Source organism: Mus caroli, unplaced genomic scaffold, assembly GCF_978045245.1.
Source record: "Mus caroli unplaced genomic scaffold, Mus_caroli_1 scaffold_4, whole genome shotgun sequence".
NCBI lineage: Eukaryota > Metazoa > Chordata > Mammalia > Rodentia > Muridae > Mus > Mus caroli.
In genome coordinates this window covers 28,341,776-28,355,978 of record NW_028227259.1, presented here as the reverse complement: position 1 = coordinate 28,355,978, position 14,203 = coordinate 28,341,776, and the positions used below count along the sequence as shown (strand labels likewise).

The following is a 14,203-nucleotide window of genomic DNA, read 5'->3' as shown; positions in this document are numbered from 1 at the left end:
GCAGCCTTTGGGTGAAGATGTGGAACTCTCAGCTCTGCTCTTGCCATGCCTGTGTGAATGCTGTCATGCTTGATGATAATTGACTGAGCCTCTGAACGTGTAAGCCCGCCCCAATGAAATGTTTTTATAAGTCTTGCCCTAGTCATAGTGTCTGTTCCCAGCAGTAAAACCATAACTAAGTCAGATGTTGGGACAGCCATTGAGGGAGGGGGCAAGCATGTGCCTGTTTGAGTGAGTTTGCAAGCTACTCCCCCAGTGCACTACCCCTGTCCTGGCCTGCCTCTGCTTGAGCTCTTGCTAAGCTGAGGGAGCTGCCATTTGCTGAGTGAGAGGCGCTGCCCCATGGCCAGAGTTGGAGCTAGCAAGCAAGATTGAAGCAAGCAAGAGTAAGTGAGTAATCACAGCAGGGAGATGTGCCCAGAGGAAGGCTGCATGGCCATGCTGGGCATGCTCTGCTCCTGGTGGGAAGTCCCAGCCATTGCACATTCTGCTTGTTCTTTCACAAGGCTTTATGCCTGCTCAACTTCGAGATCGAGGAGTTAGAGGCAACTCTTCACAGAGATGACTTGGTATTTATCAGTGATCTGATTGCCTGCCTGCTTCAAGGCTGCTATTAGCAAAGAGGTATCACGTCTCAGACATTCCACAGCTACTTGGAAGATATTGTTAACTAAGGTTGTGAGCTTGAAGAAGGAAAGCCCAATCCTCTGAGAGATCCCAGTTTTCAAACCTTCCTCTGCGTACATGAGTAGAGATCCTGCATCTCCTCTGTGATTACCCGCTTGTTGCAGATGATGTCTTTGATCTTCTCAAGGGTCTGGATGCAGACAGTCTCCGAGTTGAACCTCTAGGTGAAGACAATTCAGGTGCACTGTACTGGTACTTCTATGGGACACAAATGTACGAAGAAGACCTAGTACACGGAAGGTCCAATGGAGAACTCTCCTTGAGCAGGGAAAGTGAAAGGCAAAAAAAAAAAAAAAAAAAATGTCTCAAATATTCCTGGAAAAACAGACAAAAGAAGAGGAAGGCCTGCAAAATGAAAAAAAAAAACTACAGGAGGAGATTATATCCAGTGAAAAGCAGGAAGAAAACTCCTTGACGTCTGACCTACACAAAAGAAATGGATCCGGAGGGGCAGGCCAAGGTACTTGGTGGATCCTGTGTCTAACACAAGAATGGAGACAGGTTACTGAGAGCTTCATGAGAGCCGACCTCTCTCCAAGAGCAGCACCTCTACAAGCTCCTTAGCAGGACTTCCTGCCTGAAATCTGCAACATGATTGCTCAGAAGGGAAAACGTCCACAGGGCACAAAGCCAGAGCTGCAACACAGGTTTATATCTGTCCACCTGCCCATCCAATTCATCAAGCTAGAGGAAACTCCCATGCTCACCAAGATAGAAAAACAGAAGCACAGTTGGGAGGAGGAGGAACGACCGATCTTTCTTGCAGTGCAGAAGAAGGAACAAGATCAGATGTTAAAGGAGGAGAGAATGCAGGAAAAGGAGGAAAAAGGTCAAGGCAGTGGAAGTCTGGGCTAAGAGGAGAAAGCTCAGGGAAGAATGAGCATGGCTATTGGCTAAAGGCAAGGAGCTACCCCCAGAACTTTCCCATTTGGATCTGAATTCTCCTATGAGGGAATGGAAGAAGACCAAGGACCTCTTTGAATTGGATGACGATTTCACAGCCATGTAAAAGTTCTAGATGTGGTGAAGGCTCACAAGGATTCCTGGCCCTTCTTGGAACCTGTGGATGAATCTTATGCCCCCAACTATTACCAGATTATTAAGACCCCCATGGATATTTCAAACATGGAGAAGAAATTAAATGGAGGTTCATAGTTTACCAAGGAGGAATTTGTAAATGTCACGAAGACCATGTTCAAAAATTGCCGAAAATACAATGGTGACAGTAATGAATATACCAAGATGTCTGACAATTTAGAGCAGTGTTTCCATCGGGCCATGACAAAACACTTTCCTGGTGAAGATGGAGACACAGATGAAGAATTTTGGATCAAAGAGGATGAAAAATGCTAAAAAAGAAGGAGTCAGTCTGGTAGAAATAGTGGAAGCCATGTTTGGACTCTCTCAAGAAACACAGAAGTGTACAGCAGGAAACAGCCACCAGTAAAGAATGGGGGAAAATCATTGCCCGCAGCACACTGAGCTGCCTCCTCACGGGACAATCAGAGCAGCAGTTCCATACAACTCCCTTTAGAGGTTGGCACATCAAATGGCCAAGGCTTTTCTTGCCCCCTGCATTGTGGTAGGCTGCCTAGTCATGCATCCCTTTTAAACCAGATGAAGCCAGCAGCACCAGGAACGTTTGGCTCTCTTCAAGGATCAGAACCCATCAACTTACATGGCTCCTCTCGAATTCCAGAGGTGTCCCCAGAGGAGCCCTTGCAACACCCAACCTTTGCTATACAGTCTCCAGTTGGAATTAGTAAACATTGGGGATCCCTGCTCAGTGCTTCAGACCTTTCCAATATGGTGTCACATGTCCCATCCTTACAGCTTGGGCAGATGAATTGTCCCAGTCAAGTTGGAAACATGTATCCACCAGCTCCATTCCAGTCTAGGCATGGTGGGACTCCAGCCCGACCCCCAGACTTTCCTGAAAGGTCTGAAATTCCTCCCGGTCATATTTATCATTCATACAAGTATCTAAATCGAGGACACCCTGCTGTTTGGAATGGGAACCATGGTACTGTAAACCCTGGATGTTTGGGGCCAGTTGAGAAACCCCACCTGGGTCCAGGACCCTCTCACCACCCTCATACCATTGGTCATGTGATGGATGGCCGAGTGATGAGACAACCTATCCCACCAAACCAATGGACTAAACAGTCAAGCTTTCTACCTCATGGTGTTCCTTCCTCAGGGTATATGCATCCACCCTGTAAGTGTGATAGACATGGTTTGCAGCCACCTCCAACTCCAGCACCAAGTCCTGGATTCACAGGGCCCTCCCAGGTGCCCCGGGGGGCACAAGTAGGGGAATCCATGATGGACAGCCCTGAAATGATTGCCATGAAGCAGCTCCCCTCCGGAGTCTTTCCCCCAGGTATGCCTTATCACCCCCCTCCAGCACACTCCTCCCCAATAACTGGTCCCTCTCCAAAGGTAGCTCATTCGTCATCAGTATGTGTGTCAGAGCCCTAGACTGCATTGGACAACCCTGGGAGTACACAGGAGATGACTGAAACACAAGAGCCTGAGGAAGACCAAGAGCCTTTGCCTGGACATGAAGAGAAAGCAGCAAGCATTTGTTCTTCAGGAGGGGAATACCTCAAACAACTACTTCACCCTGCACCTCCCTTGCAAGCCAGCGGTACCAGGCAAAGCTCACCACAAGAAAGGGAAACAGAGGACCTCCGACTCAATAGTGATGCTTCAGACTCTGCGGACACTTCTAACACATCAAAGAACAAGAACACCTGGCCTTTGGACAATAGCTACAGCAGCCCAGCTATGCAAGGCTGTTTGAGAGACTTCTCTATAGTGGCAGAGATGGGGAATCTACCTGAAAATGAGGTCCTTGGTGAAGCATCTCCCTGTAGGTCAGAGGGGAAGGGACTTGATGGTAGTGGTCCAGAAAAGCCAATCTGCCCCAGGGGTAAAACATTGCAAGAAGCCATGCTATGCATAGGACCGAATGCTACTACACCTCTTTGCACAGATCCCGGTTGGATGGTTGGCAAGGTGAACCAGTTTTCTCCCTTATACATGCCTGGCATAGAATACTCTAACTCAGCTACACAGTACTCTATGAGTACAAGTTTGCAAGGCTTGGGCTCTATGATGGGAGGAAAGTCCTCAGGATCACAGCCTCAGTCCTTTCCTCCCAGGGGGTTCCAGGATAATGGTCCCCAACCTGGACTCTTTCCTAGGTACCGTCCTCAGCAAGGAATGAGATATACCTACCAGCCTTCTTCTCTGCCTTCCTACCACCCCTATCAGAGGACTCCTCATTATCCATGTCCACAGGGCTTTTCTGATTGGCAGAGATCTCTCCCTTCCCAGAGAAGCCCAAGTGGACCCCCAGGGAGTCACCCTCCATGCTCCCTCTTCCCAGAGAAGAATGTCCTGTCTAGTCTGCAAGGTTGTGAGACACTAAATTCTGCCTTAACTCCTCCAACTCAAATGGATGCAGTGACTGCTAAGGTTGTTCCTCCTGATGGACACAATTCTGGTCCAGAAGAAGAAAAGATGGATGAATCTGTGGAGAGGCCAGAGAGTCCCCAAAAATTCTAGACCTCGACAACCATGATGCAGCTCCCAAGTGGCAGAACTCACTGTCAACCAGTGTCTATCTTTATGGAACTCCACCACCATCTCTGAGTTCAGGAATGACTTTTGGTTCATCTGCTTTCCCACCCCACAGTGTGATGCTGCAGACAGAGTCTCCATACACTCCTCAGTGATCAGCCAGTCATTTTCACCCCAGGGCATACCCATCCTCTGTGCCTGCCCATCCACATCCCCACCCAGTAGCCACCCAACCCAATGGCCTCTCTCCAGAGCGTTCCCTCAACTTCTGTCACAAAGAGGGCCTAGGTCACTTTCAGGCTTCAATGATGGAGCAGACTGGCACTTGAAGCAGATTAAGAGGCACATTTCAAGAAGTACACAGACCAACGGGATTGCAAATGCATCCAGTCCAGTCACAGTCCTTATTCCAAAAGACCTGGGCGCCTGTGGAGTCACCAGAACAGTTGCTGACTCGTAAAATCCCAATACTTCCTCTGGATCAGAGCTAGTCTAGGGAGGACCTAAGGCCTAAGGAAGTGGACGGCTGCTTGTGGAGACCATAATTCAGGCCTGGCGGATTTGGAGGAATGAATGCTGTACATCTCTGTCCTGTCTTCCTGTTCCACCTCTTCACTGTAAATCAAGCTTTCCTCAGAGCTGAACAGTATAAGCCTTAGGGGCACACTCTTTAGATGGGCTGGCCTGTAGCTGGGATCATCTGCACAGCTGACAAACTTACCCACAGCAATATACCTGGAGTTCTTGCTGGCTTCTCCAAATCCCAAGACTCTTGTCCAGGGAAAATCAATTTAAACTTGGGTGGAGTGTACATGTAATGCTGGAGTGGTGCGTTTAAACTTTCATGAGCAGCTAATCTCAGTATATATTTGGTGAAGGGACTACTTTAGTATTAATGTTTTTGGAGCTGGTCCAGTTTACAGAAGTTTCATGTTGCCAAATTAAAATTATTATTATTTTTTGTGGTGACTGTATTGTATATATAGTGGGACAGTCAGGTGGGTACATGGAGGAGTTGGGAGTCCTTCCCCGATATGGCCAGCATACTGTACTGGAAGATTCTCTGTCTTTGTACAGTCAGGTCTCACTGAATGCCTGAGGAACGAGGAGAAGAGATCCAGAAGACTGCAGCTTATATATGTCACTTAACTTGTTTCCTCTGCAGCCGGCCTCGGAGACAACATGTCCTCCTCAGCATTCATTTCACAGTTGATTGGACTGTGCTGTCATGGGGCTTTACTGGGTGTTGCAGCCATAGGACAGGCTGCTCTCACTCTGGTGGCCTAAGTTCTGGACTTGGGAAAGCATGTCCCTTCCTGCTTTTCCACCAGCTCTACCAGATAGTTGTAAGCCAGGAATTTGGACTCTAGAGTGTTTTACTTATCAGAAGATAAAGTGGCTTCTTCATGGGCTTGTCAGGCCTGTGATCTAGAAGGCATCAAACAACACTTTCTAGCTCAATCACATTTTGTGAAAGTGACTACTCAGGTTTCTTATGTATGTTAGTCCCAAGAAAGAAATTGCACAGGTTTGAAAAAAAAAAAAAGACAGAAGTTGGTACCAGGGAATGTGGCATTGCTGGGCTAGGACTGACCATGCTTTCATTTGAAGAATGTAGATTTAGGGACTTTGGATTTGGAACACAGAGGAATGCTTTAAAAGTGGCTTAATGGGTCATCCTAGTTGGAATATGGAAGACTTTGTTGTTGGGAGTGATTTGAACTGTGTTGACCTGGCCCAAGAGATTTCAAAGGAGAAGAATTTCAGAATGTGGCAGAAAGGCTGTTTTTGTCATATTTTGGTGAAGAATGTGGCTACTTTTTGCCCTAGACTGAAAAGTCTGCCTGAGACTAAGGTGAAGAGCCTCAGATTAATTGCATTGACAAGGGAAGTTTCAGAAAAGCTCAGCAGAGCCTTTGTTCTCTGGTTAAGTCTTAGAAAGATAAGTTTGAACAAGCATAGCAAGCTTAGAAAGGAAAAATATAAAATACATGGTTTGAGTATTAAAGGGGCACCAGGACGTGAAATGGAGCAAAATCCTATGTTAGGAGATAACAGATTAAGGAAGTGGGACCTTGGGGTCAGACTCTACCCATCTAAATTTAGATTCAGGCATGGTGATGCACACCTTTAATCCCAGGAGACAGGCATGTTGATCTATGCCTTTCAAGGTCAATCTACAGGGCAAGAACCAGGATAGCCTAGCTTAGGCAGTGAAGGATTTGGAAAACAAAGCCAGTGATAATGTAATAGTAGAAGAGGGTCATGTTCTAGTTCCTCTAAGCAGCCGAACTCGGCACCTTCAGCCATGTGGCTCTGGCTCTAGACTTAGGAATGGAAGGAACTACTGGGACATTTGATTCGGGTTAGCTGGAGCTAAGATATTAGCAATGATTAAGAAGAGACCAGCATCACTGAATTGAAATATGGGAATTGTTTTCTTAGAGCACAAAGAAGCTGTGTTTCAGAGACAGGCAAGGTTGTACTTCATGCAACTTCTGGACTTGGTAATGTGGAAGAGTCACCCAGGTGGCACTGGTTTGGAAGGCATGAGGTGTCATGAAGAACAGCTGATGCTTGGCATTGTGAGAGATCATGGAAGACCATTGGAGAAGGTGTAGCCTCAGCTGTAGTTGATGGCCCAGGACTGAGGGTGTCATGAAAAGGATTTGAGGCTTGGCACCATGAAGAGAGCCTATGAGAGGCTATTGGTGAAGCCTAGTTTGAGTGGAACACCCTTGTGTATTGGATTTGTCAGTACCATGGGATGATCACCAAGAACAGCAGCTGTAGTGGAGTGGATCAACCTGAACTTAGAGTGCTACAGAGGTCAGAGGTAGATAAGTGATGCCAGCCCTTAGGAGGAGCCCAAAAGATCAAGTGGAATCCCAGACACTGAAACAAGAAGCTGTATCATTGAAATTACCTTGGAGACTCAAAGACGTTAAAAATGCCAGAACCATGGTATACATGATAAGGAAAGCTCCTAAGAGGGAGTTGAACCAGCCGAGGATAATGCAGTTTGTTGCAGTCAACAAAGATGAAAAAGGAGTGGAGATCTGAGGTCTGTTAACCTTATAAATTTCCACATCTATATGTTTCACATAAGACCTTTCATATTCAAGGTCAATATGAACTATTATGTTTAAATCGGCTTGAGTAAGGGCAGCATTTCCAGTCCTTGTGCATAAGCTCTTTGTGGGTTTTTTTTCATGGAGCTGGCCCTAAGAAATGTCTAGCATACAGTTTTCAGCTGTTGTCCTGGTTGTTCTGTCATGGGGTGTGCATTTAATAAACCTTCCGTGTTTAACTGAATTCAGTGTTTCTTTGGATTGTTTGTTGACCCTTGGACATAAACACTTCCATTCAGCAGCACATAGGACACTGAGCCAAGGTCAAGAATGGTGATATCTTACCATAAATTATGTGAGAAGGGGGAAGGGGAATTTATCCCTTATGATAAGGATCAGGGGTGGCTTGGTGCTTTTTAGGTTTCTTTTGCCTTTTAAACTGCTTCAAGACCCCATTTCTGATGTCCTAGGAATCATCGTGTTCCCATGATGATGCACTCAGACATGCCTGGAAACTACCAGGACACTTGTCAGAGAGCTTGATTTCTAAAAGAAAGGGATTATGGTTAATCTATGCTGCAGGATATTTGGTCACATTGTAAACCTCAAGATTGTGTTAATTCCTGAAAAAGAAAACGAAAAAAGAAAAACACCTTTTTATGGTGTAGCTCAGCCCTAGCACAGACCTGTAATCCAAGAGCTTTCTGTTCAGTGTACATTTTTGTCCTGTGGTTCATCCCTCTCACTCACATATATTGCAAAGCAAATTAAAGTCATCACCATGTCCAGAAGTAGAGCAATTAAGCAGTTGAAAGGGAATGAATATAATTAAACAAAATGATGGTCTTTTTGGGGAAGGGGGGGTTGAGACAGGATGTCTCTGTATAGCACTGGCTGTCCTGGAACTCATTCTGTAGACCAGGCTGGCCTCGAACTCTGAAATCTGCCTGCCTCTGCCTCCCAAGTGCAGGGATTAAAGACATGCACCACCACTGTCTGGCCTTAGAAAGAAGGACTTTAACTTGATGGATATTTAAGACAGTATGGGGAGGGATAAAGACTGCTTTCCTACTGGGAATCAGTAGGGGAATCAGTTCATCAGGGTGGGAAGGTCAGCTAGGTGCTTTCACTGACTCTCTGAGCTGGTTACTGCCACTGAGTCTTCACTGGTAAAATTAAATGCCTGGTTTACGTGTGTGTTTTAAAAATGTATTTATTAATCATTCCATTGGGTTACATCTCACATGATATGCCACTTCCTGGTTACCCTCCACTAACCCCTCAAAATACATCTGCACTCTCAGCCCCCACTGTGCCTGGATGAGGATTCTCCTTCAACCACCCTCCCTTTCTTGACCTACTGATTGAGAAACCCACTACACTGGAACATCAAACCTCCATAGGACCAAGGGCCTTGCCTCCCATTGCTTTCAGTTAGGCCATTCTCTGCTACAATGTATCTGGAGTTATAGATCCCTGCTTATACACTCCTGGGTTGGTGGTCTAGTGTCTAGGAGTACTGGGTGGTCTGGCCAGCAGATTTTGTTTTTCAATAGGATTCCATTCCCCTCTTCACCTCCAGCTTTTCTGCAAGCTCCTGCAATGAGTTCCCTGAGCTCAGTGTAATAGTTGGCTCCAATGGTCAGTTGCTGGCCACACCTCCCAAAGAAACATCACTCCAAGTTCCTGTCTGCAAGCACCTCTTGACCACAGGAACAGTGTCTGGTTTGGTGTCTGAAGACAGGATGGATCCCCAGGTAGGGAAGTCCCTGGACAGCCCTTCCTTCAGTCTCTGCTCCATTTCTTGTCCCTGTTCTTCCTTTTCTCAGGAACATTTCTTGGTTAAAATCTTTGAGATGGGTGGATGGCACAATTCCTTGACAGAGAGCATTGGCAGGGGTTGCCTTTGGGTTTGGGGGACATGGGGGAGGCATACCTATCTATTGGAGGTGGTCTCTACAGGTTCTATCTCCCTGATGTCTGAGAGCCTCAAGGGTCTATTCCCTGTTCCTCATCCTTCCACTCCCCATGTTTTTTTTTTTTTCGATTTCTTAACCTCCTGTTCCTCTCTCCAATCCCTTCCAGTACCTGATACTGCCTCCCTTATTTCCTCCCCTTCCTCTCTCTCCCTCCAAGGTCCCTCTCTTCCTCCCAGAATCTTCATTTTTCCCCCTTAATGCAGGATAGGGTAATGCCAGGACCAGGATTGGTAATGGGTGGGTTAGGGAGCAGGGGGAAGGTGGAGGAGATAGGGTATTTTCAGAGGGGAAACAAGGAAAGGGGATAACATTTGAAATGTAAATAAAGAAAATATATAAAAAAAGGAAAGAAAGAAAGAACATGAGACCAGAATCAACTGACAAGGACACATGGGTTACCACAGAGTGCAGAGGCCCAGTGCGGGTCTGATCTAGGACCTATGTATTTATGTTATGGTTTTATAGCCTGGCATTCTTGCAAGATTCCTAACAGTGGGAGCAAGGCTCTCTCTGAATGTTTTGCTTACTTTTTGGACCCTTTTCCTCCACTGACCTGCCATGTCTTGTCCAAGCCTTGATATGATAACATGTGCTGAGTTTTATTGCCCCCTGTTATGCTGTATTTGGTTGATGTTCCTGGGAGGCCTGTGCTTTTCTGAGAGTAGTAGTGCTTCCCGGAAGGTAGATTTCAGGAAAGGGGAGGTGGAGGGGAGAGGGTTGGGGGAAAGAAAGGGACAGAATATACTATACGAATGAAAAATAAATAATTTGCCCTTCTTTTAAAATTCATTGAGGGAACACCCAACGTCATTCTCTAGACACACACACACACACACAGACACACACACACACACACAGAAATGAAAACCACAAAAAGTCAATGGTATAGTTTTTTCTTTTTTTCAATATTATTTTTCTTTTTTTATTTATTTTTTAATTTTTTATTTTTATTGGATATTTTCATTATTTACATTTCAAATGCTATCCCGAAACTTCCCTGTACCCTCCCTCCCCCATGCTCCCCTACCCACCTACTTCCACTTCTTGGCCCTGGTGTTCCCTTGTACTGGGGCATACTTTGCAAGACCAAGGAGCCTCTACTCCCAATGATGGCCAACCAGGCCATCTTCTGCAACCTATACAGCTAGCAACATGAGCTCAGGGGTACTGGTAAGTTCATATTGTTGTTCTACCTATCAGGTTGCAGAACCCTTCAGCTCTTGTGTACTTTCTCTAGCTCCTCCAATGGGGGCCCTGTGTTTCATCCAATAGATGACTGTGAGCATCCACTTCAGTATTTGCCAGGCACTGGCATAACCTCACATAAGTCAGCTATATCAGGGTCCTTTCATCAAAATCTTGCTGGCTTATGCAATAGTGTCCGGGTTTGGTGGCTGATTATGGGATGGATCCCAGCTGGGGTAGTCTCTGGATGGACCATCCTTTTTTTTTAGCTCCAAAATTTTTCTTTGTAATTCCTTCCATAGATATTTTGTTCCCTATTCTAAAGAGGAATGAAGTATCAACATGTTGGTCTTGCTTCTTGATTTTCTTGTGTTTGGCAAATTGTATCTTGGGTATTCAAAGTTTCTGGACTAATATCCACTTTTCAGTGAGGGCATATCAAGTGATTTCTTTTGTGATTGGGTTACCTCACTCAGGATGATATCTCCCAGATACATCCATTTGACCAAGAATTTCATAAATTCATTGTTTTTAATAGCTGAGTAGTAATCCATTGTGTAAATGTACCACATTTTCTGTATCCATTCCTCTGTTGAAGGACATCTGGGTTCTTTCCAGCATTTGGCTATTATAAATAAGGCTGCTGTGAACATAGTGGAGCATGTGTCCTTATTACCACTTAGAATATCTTCTTGGTATATGCCCAGGAGAGGTATTGCTGGATCTTTGGGTAGTACTATGTCCAAGTTTCTGAGGAACTGCCAGACTGATTTCCAGAGTGGTTGTACCAGCTACCAATCTCACCAGCAATGGAGGAGTCTTCCTCTTTCTCCACATCCTTGCCAGCATCTGCTGTCACCTGAATTTTTGATCTTAGCTATTCTGACTGGTGTGAGGTGGAATCTCAGGGTTGTTTTGCTTTGCATTTCCCTGATCAGTAAGGATGTTGAACATTTTTTCATATACTTCTCAGCCTCTCAGCCTCATGTACTTCCTCAGTTGAGAATTCATTGTTTAGCTCTGTACACTGTATTTTAATGGGGTTGTTTGTATTTCTGAAGTCCAACATCTTGAGCTCTTTGTATATATTGGATATTAGTCCCATATCAGATTTCAGATTGGTAAAAATCCTTTCCCAATTTGTTGGTGGTCTTTTTGTGTTATTGACAGTGCCTTTTGCCTTACAGAAGCTTTTCAGTTTTACGAGGTCCCATTTGTCAATTCTCGATCTTACAGCACAAGCCATTGCTGTCCTATTCAGGAATTTTCCCTCTTTGCCCATATTTTCTAGGTTTTCCCCACTTTCTCCTCTATAAATTTCAGTGTCTCTGTTTTTATGTGGAGTTCTTTGATCCATGTACACTTGAACTTTGTACAAGTAGATAAGAATGTATCAATTCGCATTATCTACATGATAATCACCAGTTGTGCCAGAACTATTTGTTGAAAATGCTGTCTTTTTTCCACTGGATGGTTTTAGATCCCTTGTCAAAGATCAAGTGACCATAGGTGTATGGGTTCATTTCTGGGTCTTCAATTCTATTCCATCGATCTACCTGTCTGTGGCTGTACCAATATCATGCAGGCTTTTTTTTTTTTTTTTAATCATAATTGCTTTGTAATACAGCCTGAGGTCAGGCAAGGTGATTCCCCCAGAGGTTCTTTTATTGTTGAGAATAGTGTTTGTTTCCTAGGTTTTTTGTTTTTCCAGATGAATTTGAAATTTGCCCTCTCTAACCCAGTGATGAATTGAGTTGGAATTTTGATGGGGTTTGCATTGAATCTGTAGATTGCTATTGCTAGATAGTCATTTTGGCTATATTAATCCTGCCAATCCATGAACATGTGAGATCTTTCCATCATCTGAGATCTTCTTCAGTTTCTTTCTTCAGAGACTTGTCATACAGATCTTTCACTTCCTTAGTTAGAGTCACACCCAGGTATTTTATATAATTTGTGATATTGTGAAGGGGTTTGTTTCCCTAATTTCTTTCTCAGCCCATTTATCCTTTTTGTAGAGAAAGGTCATTGATTTGTTTGAGTTAATTTTATATCCAGGTACTGCACTGAAGCTGTTTATCAGGTTTAGGAATCTTCTGGTGGAATTTTTAGGGTTACTTATATATACTAACATATCATCTGCAAATAGTGATATTTTGACTTCTCCATTTCCAATTTGCATTCCCTTGATCTCCTTTAGTTGTGGAATTGCTTTGCCAAGGACTTCAAGTACTATATTGAATAGGTAGTGAGAAAGTGGGCAGCCTTGTCTAGTCCCTGATTTTAGTGGGATTGCTTCCAGTTTCTCTCCATTTAGTTTGATATTGGCTAATGGTTTGCTGTAGATTGATTTTGTTATGTTTAGGTATGGGCCTTGGGTTCCTCATCTTTCCAAGACCTTTACCACGAAGGAGTGTTGGATTATGTTAAATGGTTTCTCAGCATCTAACAAAATGATCTTGTGGATTTTGTCTTTGAGTTTGTTTATATAGTGGGTTACTTTGATGGATTTCCATATATTAAACCATCCCTGCATCCCTGGGATGAAGCCTACTTGGTCATGGTGAATGATTGTTTTGATGTGTTCTTGGATACGGTTTGGGAGGATTTTATTCAGCAATTTTACATCAATATTCATAAGAGATATTGATCTGAAGTTCTGTTTCTTTGTTTAGTTTTTGTGAGGTTTAGATATCAGAGTAACTGTGGCTTCATAGAATGAATTGGGTAGATTACCTTCTGTTTTTATTTTGTGGAATAATTTGAGGAAAGTTGGAATTAGGTCTTCTTTGAAGTTCTGATGGAACTTTGCATTAAACCCATGCATGGCAAATACAGAAGTTGATGCTCCTCACAGTCATCTATAAGAAGAAACACAGGGCCTCCAATGGAAAAGCTAGAGAAAGAACGCAAGGAGCTGTAGGGGTCTTCAACTCTATAGGTGGAACAACAATATGAACAAACCAGTATCCCCAGAGCTCATATCTCTAGCTGCATATGTAGCAGAAGATGACCTAGTCAGCCATCACTGGGAAGTGAGACCCCTTGGTATTGTAAACTTTTTATGCCCCAGTACAAGGGAATGCCAGGGCCAAGAACTGGCAGTGGGTGGGTCGAGGAGCAGGGCAGAGGGAGGGAATATGGACTTTTGGGATAGCATTTGAAGTGTATATGAGAAAATATCTAATAATAATTAAAAATACATGCTTGGTGGAGACCTAAATGTCAGCTGTCAGATTGCAGTCTCCCACCACCTCAACAGGACAGTTAACACTGATCTATTAACTGAAACCATTGCTGTTATATACAAGCAGGGTAAAATGTCATACAACACTCACAAACACATGGGCTGACAAGCTACCACTCTGACTTCTATCTGTGGAAACCAAGAATTGGGCAATGGGAAGAGACCTCATTGCATAACAAGAAGAAAGGAGAAGCCCACATGCCCACCAGATTAATGAAAATGAGAAGCACTCATTGGTATTTACATTTTGACTTTAACCCTACAAGGTTCTTCCCACCTCAAGTCACATGACCCTTGCATGACCTCTGTCCCAGGACCTAAAAGCAGCTCAGAGGTCTGCATAACATCCCGTGTATCATGTACACTTGCATGAATGTGGCATGTTATTCATCTGTCACCCTTCCTAGACTTCAGATTAAAGCAAAGCAGCAAGGTCCACTTGCCAA

General features: G+C 44.3%; 2 pseudogenes; one reads left to right on the top strand and one right to left on the bottom strand.

The window, feature by feature from the left end:
• Positions 1 to 14,203, bottom strand: part of LOC147005102 (actin-related protein 3B-like) — a 242,741-nt pseudogene that overhangs the window by 110,156 nt on the left and 118,382 nt on the right.
• LOC147005107 (chromatin remodeling regulator CECR2-like) lies at positions 412 to 4,766 on the top strand (annotated as a pseudogene).